Source organism: Rousettus aegyptiacus, unplaced genomic scaffold (assembly GCF_014176215.1).
Source record: "Rousettus aegyptiacus isolate mRouAeg1 unplaced genomic scaffold, mRouAeg1.p scaffold_m13_p_17, whole genome shotgun sequence".
Lineage (NCBI taxonomy): Eukaryota > Metazoa > Chordata > Mammalia > Chiroptera > Pteropodidae > Rousettus > Rousettus aegyptiacus.
Window position 1 is genome coordinate 38,837,296 of NW_023416292.1, and position 9,358 is coordinate 38,846,653.

At 32.4% G+C, this 9,358-nt stretch overlaps 1 pseudogene; it reads right to left on the reverse strand.

The window, feature by feature from the left end:
• Positions 1-344: 344 nt before the first annotated feature.
• On the reverse strand, positions 345-463 carry LOC118613088 (annotated as a pseudogene).
• Positions 464-9,358: the final 8,895 nt, after the last annotated feature.

Below are 9,358 nucleotides of genomic sequence, written 5' to 3' on the forward strand. Positions count from 1 at the left end.
AGTTATTTCCCTGGGTACAAAATCGAATTCTTTGTCTTTCCTTGTTTCACCATAAGATTCCCATATTTTCATCCTTAACCTTCCAGCTTATCCCCCAATTTATATATTAATCTTCATTTACAAATATATGTGTGAATATGTAATAGACAACTCATATTAATAGTTTCAATTTAAAGATCTAACCTTTTCCACAAAATCTGCTCTAACTTTCCCTAATTAAATTAGAGCAATTCCATCTTCCCTGTTAGTTGGGACAAAATCTGACAGTGATCTTTGATGTTGCTCATTTTTTCACACATTTTATTTATTTATTTATCTATTTATTTATTTATTTATTTAGTAAATGCCTGCAGCACCTGGTCTTCCTAGGTGGTCTCTCATCCAAATACTAACCAGGCCCAACCCTGCTTAGCTTCTAAGATCAGATGAGTTCGGGCATGTTCAGGGGGGCACAGCCATAGGCTCAAACTCTATTTTTAACGTCAACAGATTCTAATGGTTATATTTTCAAAATAATTGGTTTTCCCTGCCATCATTGATTTCCCTCTGGCTTACACCAATAGATGTTCTCACTGGTTTATGTTGATAGCCTCCCATCTGGCCCTCTTGTTCTCACCCTTGTCTTACTTTATTTTCTTCTCAAAACAATCTACCAAGTCTCCTCTATTCCAGCCACACTAACCTCCCATTTCTTCACAATCATTATTCTTCTATTTCCATATTTCTCTGAGATTCATTCTATCATTTCCTTCAAAATTATTTTCAAAGGTAGCTTTCTCAGTTACGCATTCTCCAACTACCATATTTAAACTTGACCTTCCTTCTCCGCTCTCCTATCTTTCTCTGCTTTAGTTTTTTTTCCCCCTTATAGCATTTTCTAACACGCTATATAATTTAATTATCTATTTTAAAAATATATTTTTATAGGCCACAGAGGTTTATGTCTTTCATTTTGTTCACTGATGTATCTCAAGGGCCCAGAAAAAGTGCCTGATACACAGTAGGTGCTAGAAAATATCTGCTGAAGGAATGAATGATTATGAGAAAATATTTGCTTTGCAGTGTAAATGTGTTATGACTTAAAGCTTGCCAAATTTTACATGGTTAAGAGTGAAAGGATGATTGCCATGTTGGTCAGTGTCTTTTTTTCATGAGTATTCGTGTACTTTTTTCTTCTTTTTTTTTTTTTACCTCTCAGCATTTTCTATAACAAATGTGTATTACCTTGTAACGGCAAAAAATAATAAAGATATTATATTTATTCACCTAATGGGAAATGTACAAGTATCTATAAATATCTAATGGGTTTCATAAAATGATAATACATAAAAAAAGGAGTTATCGCTCTTAGCCATTCATTTCATCTATGTTATATTTTTAACTATCCAGAGGCCAAGTATTAGGATGTATTTTAGATTTAGAAGACTTGCAAGCATAAATATCATCGATATGATGTTGAAGTGATCATAATAATGAAAAACATTAATCTAATATTAAAATTCACTTATGATATCATATGACTTAAGAGGGCAATATATTGAAATAAATTTTTAAAATACCACTATTCATTTTTTTGTGCCTCACCATATCCTGCTATAAGGGTTTTGTGCTTAAAAATAAAAAAAAAAAAAGTTTAAAAATAAGATGAAAATAAAATCATGGCATCACACTCCCGGGTGTGATAATGACTTCTATCTTTGGAAAATGAGGACATTCTAGTCGACTGAATTTTCTTGGTTTAACTTTATCTTAATGTTCTTATTTTCTCATTCATTTCATGCATGCATGTTTTAAACATTTCCTTAACTTTTATTCTCCAGCACTACGCTAGGCACCGCAGATGAAAACCTTGGATAAAATACTCTTTTTGCTTCGAGGGGCTTTCGGGCAAGAGGGAAAACAAAAAATAATGCGATGCAGTAGGCACTATGACAGGAAGGCAGCAAGCTTCTGCCGTGCGAGTTCACAGAAGAGATCCCAAGGCAGGTACGTTCAGAAGTTGCTTCTCACCGGAAACTGAAATGTTCTCCTCATTATGTACAGTGCACCCAAGAACAGTAAGTGTTTCCTGAGTTTTGGTAATTACATGTTATCATCCATAGCAACAATATTTATTCCATTAGGTTATAGAGAGCAGTGAGAGAAATTAGGCTGAATCTTTATCATCCTCTGGGCATTCCCCGAAAATCTGTTTTCTATAAAATTCTAGCCATAGCCTTTTATATTTTATTTGAGACTTTGAAATGTAAGTGAAATGTAGAAAACTCCAGGGAGCTTAAAACTGTAGTTAGTTGCATTATCAAGTAATTGGAAATAAAAGCACTTAAAAATATCTTCCTTAAGAACACCCACCTCTGTAATATATCTAGAATTGTTTTTGTTTTTACAAGTTTCTAGGTTTTTCCCCTCCAAAGCATTAGGTTTGAAAATTTCAATTATGTATTAAAATATTTCAAAACATATTAATATTTCCTTAAAAGGGCCCTATACCTAACATTTAAAGGAATTATGGCTTTTACTTTTCATAATCAAGTAATTACAAGGAAAAAAATCACTTCTTTAGGTCATTCAATAGTGTATACTGATCCAGAAATATTATGGTATCATCAAGATACCCATTTGAAGGTTGTTTAAATGCCAATTTTTACAGAACTGTCAGTTGAGGTATTACTTTGTGATATATGTGGTTATTTGTGTTTTTTCATTTGTGCGTATACCTGAGTCTGACAGATAAAGAGAGCATTTCAAAAGATTTAGATTACCTCTTCTCAGATATAAGCTCTATGCCCTAAGCACAAACAGAGAGCCAGTTGGCTCAGGAAAACAAATTGGAATCTGCCATTGTTGTTAGCCTGGACTTGTCTGCAGACTGCACTGAACTGAGTATCTGTAAAAAAGATTATAATATCTAATGCGGAGGGAAACCATGAATTAGAAGTAGTTACCACAAATATGCTGCTGAGATATGCTTCTTCCTCTGGAATTAGGAAGAACTAGGTACTAAGTAACAAAAAAAAAAAAAAAAAAAAAAAAGAAAGAAGAAAAAAATTGTAAGAATATCTTTTGACTATCTGTTACTGAAACTTTTGTAAATTAAAAAAAAATGAAAGTTTCATCTGAAAATGTATTTCATAGTGAGCTTTAATTTCTTTAAAAATATGAAATATCTACTTGACATGCATGTCAAAAATGCTTGCCCTTATGCTACATATGTATCACTATGCTGCATATAACACTGGGCCGGGCAGGCTGACCAGCAAAAAAGGAGTAGATATGGACTGTACCCTCAGAAGGCTTGTGACCTGAAGGGAAGATACACTCATGCCAGGTATTACAGCACAAGATGGAAGTGAGAACTACCAGCAACTTTTAGATGGATTTCCTTGAGTGACATTTAAAGTCTTTCTTAACAGCTGTATCACCTTCATGTTCAAAGCCAGCTCTGTAGCCTCAATTCCCTGACTGAACTACATCCTTGTTTAATTATTGAATTTTAGCAATGCGCTATATATCTTTTTAGGCTTGTATATTTACACATAAATAAAAGTGTATATTATTAAATGCTAGGAAGATCCCCACAAGCAAAATGATCTCTTATCACTTCAGAATTCTTAAACACACATGTTACTTCTTTTCAGAAGTCTATTCCCATGATAAACTCATTCTATTCCCAAGCATAAACCTGCAAAATACTGCTGGATCTGATTCTAATTATTTCACAGAACTCAGTGCAGACACTGCATCCTCTGGGAAGTCTGCGCTCACTCCTCAAGACTGTGTTGAATTCTCACCTGGCTCATGTAACATCCTATAATTGTCCATAGTGGCTTATTAATTTGTCTATGAAATACCACTAGATAGTAAGCTCGTTCTAGGCAGAGACTACTTTCCATTCATTAAAGAATCTTTAGTGCATAACAGTTTCTGGCACATAATGAGTGCTCAATAAATGATTGTTGACTAAAGGGACTTTTTAGAATTGTCTATAAGGATATGTGTGCAATGCACACAATCACCTCACTATTCAAATTTGCATGCACTCTATTATATGTATATTAAAATAAAGGTCACACCCATGTTCAGAGATCAAAAGTGTAAAGGCAAAAGATGTACTCATGATTTTCAATACAATAAAATTTGTATTTTATCGTGAGATGGTTTAAATATAGGGGTTCATTCTTCTTACAAGTGTAGGAAACTAAAAATGTTTTTAAAATATTTTAGGTGATAGCTTTATTAATAGAAAAAAATTATTTTGAAATTACGTGATTTCTTTATAGGCTATATACATACAGTTTTTATCTGAGCCACTTAACATGCATTAGAAAACCAACAATTTGGCAGCAAGTAAGAGAAAAACTGATAAGAGAAGACCCTACTATGTGCAGGTGCTGGACAGTCTAGATTTTTTCAGACGAATTTGAAGGGACATAAGGGAAAAGAATAACTTTAGCACAAATGGAAGAAACTGTCTTTATAAACATTTCACCAATGCCTTAGAGTACGCACTAATAAGAATATTCCGATAAAAGAAAGTCAAGATTTTGACTGGAGGGGATTTTAAAATCAGAAAGATGTTGAATTATTAATGAGCAAAACTGGTCTTTTTCATTTTCTTTTCTAATCCAAGAAATCTTCAGGGGTAGATGTTTGAAAGTATTTTTCCCCCCATGTCCTCCTTCAGGCATTCATAAATATACTTGGAAACACTATCTCAGATATCACGCAATCAAATGATCAAGGTCACTTAGGAGACTAAATTAAACTTCTAATACACATTCACTGGTGCCATTGCAGCACACTTTTGATGAGGCTGTGGAAATGCTTGCTTTGAATGTCATTCCTGCTGGCTCTCTAATGATTTGTCAGTCAGCTTATTGCACATCAGATTTCAGAGCCTTACAGAATGAAATAAAGCCATCTTCTTCAAAGTGATTTTCCTTCATACTATATTAATTCTTTAAGATGGTGCATCAAAGAATTATTTTAAATCATAGGGTAATTAGTTAAGCTCTTGGGTGACACACTTGAAATAAAGCCCAGTCCTGACCATTCTATTTGCTGGAGAGAAAGCTCTGGCAGGGATAACCCTGAGCAGTTGGTTGACAGCATATGCAAATTAGGAAGACATAGTTTGGTTTAAATGTCTGTGAAAGCGGGAATCAACATCTGTGGGAAAGAGTTTCAAACTGCAGTGACACAGAAATCATTGCAAGCGGTTATGTAGTTACAAATAGAAGCCTGGCCGTAGTCCAGAAATACATATTTTTTCTCTTTTCAGATAAGAAAAGAGTATGGATCATTTTCTAGTTTGGGATTAAGCAGTAATGATAGAATCATTGTTAATTTTTAAACCTGAAGAATTCTGGGTTTTTACCTTCCTTGCCTTCTCTTCCATGTCCTCCTGGGAGTAGTTACAAGGAGAAATGAAATAGGATATAATGAGAGGCAAATGACTTAAATAATTTACTACCTAGATTAACTGAAGGTTTTTGTAACATATGTTACCTCAATTGTGAAATATATCTTTTCAAAAATGATAGTCTCTTTAATTGAACCCGTTCTCCAAATAAATAAAAGTAATACAGGCTCAATTTTGAAAAGAATTAAATGTGCATTTAAGTAATAAATATAGTAAGTCATGCAATGAATCATAGCTATAGTCAAGAACTAATGAGATTTTTCTTTACCTGTTCCTTTTTTATAAACAAATTTGTTGGCCTAATAAAACCACACCGTAGATTACATACTTAAATTATTCATTCTATTTCTCGTTTTCTGCTTATTTTATGAAACATTTATATATTATTAAATATGCATCATTTCTATAAGGTTAAAAACTAATCAACTTTAATGTGTAGATTACATTACACGTCATCCATTTTAGGAGTTTAAATATTATCAATACTCTTGAAAACTCTTTTTCATTCTATCATACTTTATTACAACCATATGTAACCAGTATCATGAAATTCGACTTATTTCCCTTATAGGTTTACCTCATATATATTATGGACTCTCAAAAAATGTTAATTTTCCACAGTCTTGACTATTCTATAAATTGTAACATCTGAATATATTTTGCTACTATTAGCTTTTAAACTTCAATGTTATATTTAGATACGACGAGGAAAATGAGTTTTCAGTCCACTTTTGAGTGCTCATTTGAATTTGCATCATTGAGTAGCTGAGTTAATGTTAAAATACTTCCCATTCCTCAGCTCGGAAACAAGAAGCTTGTGAGTTAAAAATACTTTTCTCTTTCAATTCTCAATCCTGAAAATGTTTCTCTACTCCTGGCAGTCAAGATTTTACGAGGCCTTTTGAGGAAAATTGCTTACTTCTCATTATCTCCCTCTGAAAAGATTTCAATTTCACCTTCCTCTTCTAAACTGGCTTTCTCAGTGCTCCCTAATCGTTGTATATCTATCAATATTATGTGTTCCAGTTTTGTGATAATGTCTGAAATATATCTTCTTATTGGTGGCTTATCTAGAAATACATTGAAATAACATCATGATGACCTCCAACTATTTTATGGTCCTAATAATACATAGTACTTAATAAAACTGTGATTATGACAGTGCCAGTTTATTTGAATTGTCCTCTTGTTTTCTTATTCATTTATTGGCTCAAGTTTAGAAATAATGTTTATAAAATTGAAAAGCTTTTTAAAAAGTTGTTCTCATTCATTGTGTTTTGTTGCATATATGTCCTTCTCCTAGCTAATTTCCCTTCCCTGTACGGGGGTTAAAAAATAAATATATATCATATCTTTACTATTTATCTCTCATGTTGTTTTGGTTAGTTTTTTCAAGAATCCCCCAATGGCTATCCTGTTCATAGCCAATAAATAACTGTTATCTTGTCTCTTGAAATATGAATTTAAGTGCATTTGATGGTTTTATTAGCCCAACACTCACCCTTAGACATCACAATCTATTTTTTGGCTATTAAAACACTGCATCTTTTGTCTTTTGTAATCTAGTTTATTCCACCCTCTTTTCTTTTTCTTAACACTACCTGTGAAGAACTTTGTCTATTGCTGATGGCTTACTCATGGCACAATTAACATGTTCAAATATCCTTTGCGTTCCCTGCAATGGACAGCAAATTCAATGAATGTATGAGACTTAAGGTTTAATCTCCTGTAGACTTGGCCATTGGATGCTTCTATTTTTGTGATATAAGAAGTCATTGATGTTTAATGTCTATAGCTATTAATTCATTGTTAGTGAAAGATGTTAATATTCTAAAACTATCACTTTTTATTCAATTTCTGGTCATACTTATAAAATACACTTTCCTTACATCGTACTTGGGTATTTAATCGTATAGTTTATATAAGGAAAGTGGGATGGATACCTGATTCTTTCTTTTTATTTGCCAGGTTTAAAAATAATAAGTTATTTTATATCATTTTCCAAAGATTATTAATTCTTCTATTAATATCATCATGAACTCATAGGTATACAGATATTTGATTGGCTTCAATTTATTACAGTTATTATCATTATTATAGTTCATTGTATTCCATTTTGGTCCAGTAGGAATCTTAATATTGTACTTTAGTAGATTCCTCAAGAAACATTCATTAGAACAACATTTCCTAAGTTTTTCCCTATTGACTACTATTTGTGAAAACTTTGTTTCTCTGGATAAAAACATTTTGATTATACTCTAATTCAGTATCTTGAATATATTATTCCATTTTTTTTTCTTTCATGAAGCATTACTGTTAGAGAGTCTGTCAATAATCTAATTCTATTTTCCTTAAAGTTTTGTGTTATTTTTATTTTTATTTTTTGGTGTCCTAAAGATTTCTTTTTCTTTAAGACTCAGGAATTTTATTAGAATAAGTCCTGATGTTGGTTGTTTCAGGTCAATATATTTAAAAATTCAGTGTGTTTCATTTTATGATAATATGGATGAATCTTGAAATAATCATGCTAAGTGAAATAAGCCAGACAGAAAAAGTTGAAAATTGCTTATCACTTATATGTGAGATATAAACCTAAAAGCAACAGAGACTCATGGACTTGGTCAGTGAACTAGTGGTTATCAGAGCATAGGGGGAAAGGGGGAGGGGAGGAGGTAGATGGGATAAAAAGGGTTGAATATGTGGTAACAAAAAGAAATCTAACTATGGGCAGTGAACACACAACGCAATACATATATGACTTATCATTGAATTGTACACTTGAAACTTATTGGATTTTGTTAATCAATCTCACCATAATAAATAAATTAATTAATTAATTAATAAAAATTCAATGGGTTCTTTCAATGTAAGATTTTTTTGTCTTTTGTTTTTGTTTTGTTTTGTTGCTTCTTTGAATGGTAGTTTTTAACAGTTGCTTTGTTCTCCTGCTTTGATTTTCTTCAATGATTCCTGATATTTGTGAGTCTTCTTTGCCTGTGTTCAATATATCATTTTCTCTCTAATCCATTTTTTTCTTCATTTCTTTTTGCTTTATATGATTTTTCTTGCATGTATCTTCTATTTCTTTTATTGTATTAAGTGTTGTATTTATTTGCTCTAGTTTTCCTTCTAGTTTAGTTTTTATTTCTAAATTTTTTCCCATTTCTAATTCTTTCCTCAGTTCTATCACTGCATCTCTGAGTTTTCTTACTTCTGATTGCTATATTCTCATGCCTTATTCCATTTCATTAATGTCTTTTAGCTTCTGATACCTTTGATTTTTTTTTGTACATCTTTTTTGAGTACAGCTTCTGGCAAAACTTCATTGTCTGAATGGATATTATTCTACTCTTATTTATTTTTTTTATCCTTATAATAACTTTTATGGGATTTGATGTTGATAAACTTTTGCTTATTTATTATGTACAGTTAGTTTCACTGATTTTTTAGGCCAACTTCAGTAACTTCAGAGAACTTCTTGCCCACTTTGTATAGTGTTCAAAAACACAACTGCTAGAGATTTTTCGGCTCTATTCATCTACACCTCTTTCATTCTCATTTTCTCTTTTCTTGTTTCTATGATCTCTGTCAGGTAATTTAAATTCCACTCTCCGCAGAACCTTCCCACTGTGAAAGGTTGTTTTCATTGTGCCTCATTCTTCGAAGGAACTCTGGTGGGTCAAGTTTTTGAGTGTACAGGAGCTAGACTGCTCATTCCTCTTATGAGGAGCCTCTTGCCTTGTTCATATCAGGGAGGGAAAACTCCTCCTGGTTTCAGCATCTATTCCCAAATTGGCTTTCTATGCTTCCCAGTGAACCACTGTTGGCTATTTTGAAGATTTCTTTTCTCAGGCTGAACATATTATACCATATTGCTTCTTTTGTCCTCTCATGTAGATAATGGTATACTATAATTTTGTGGCTATTGGAAGTTTG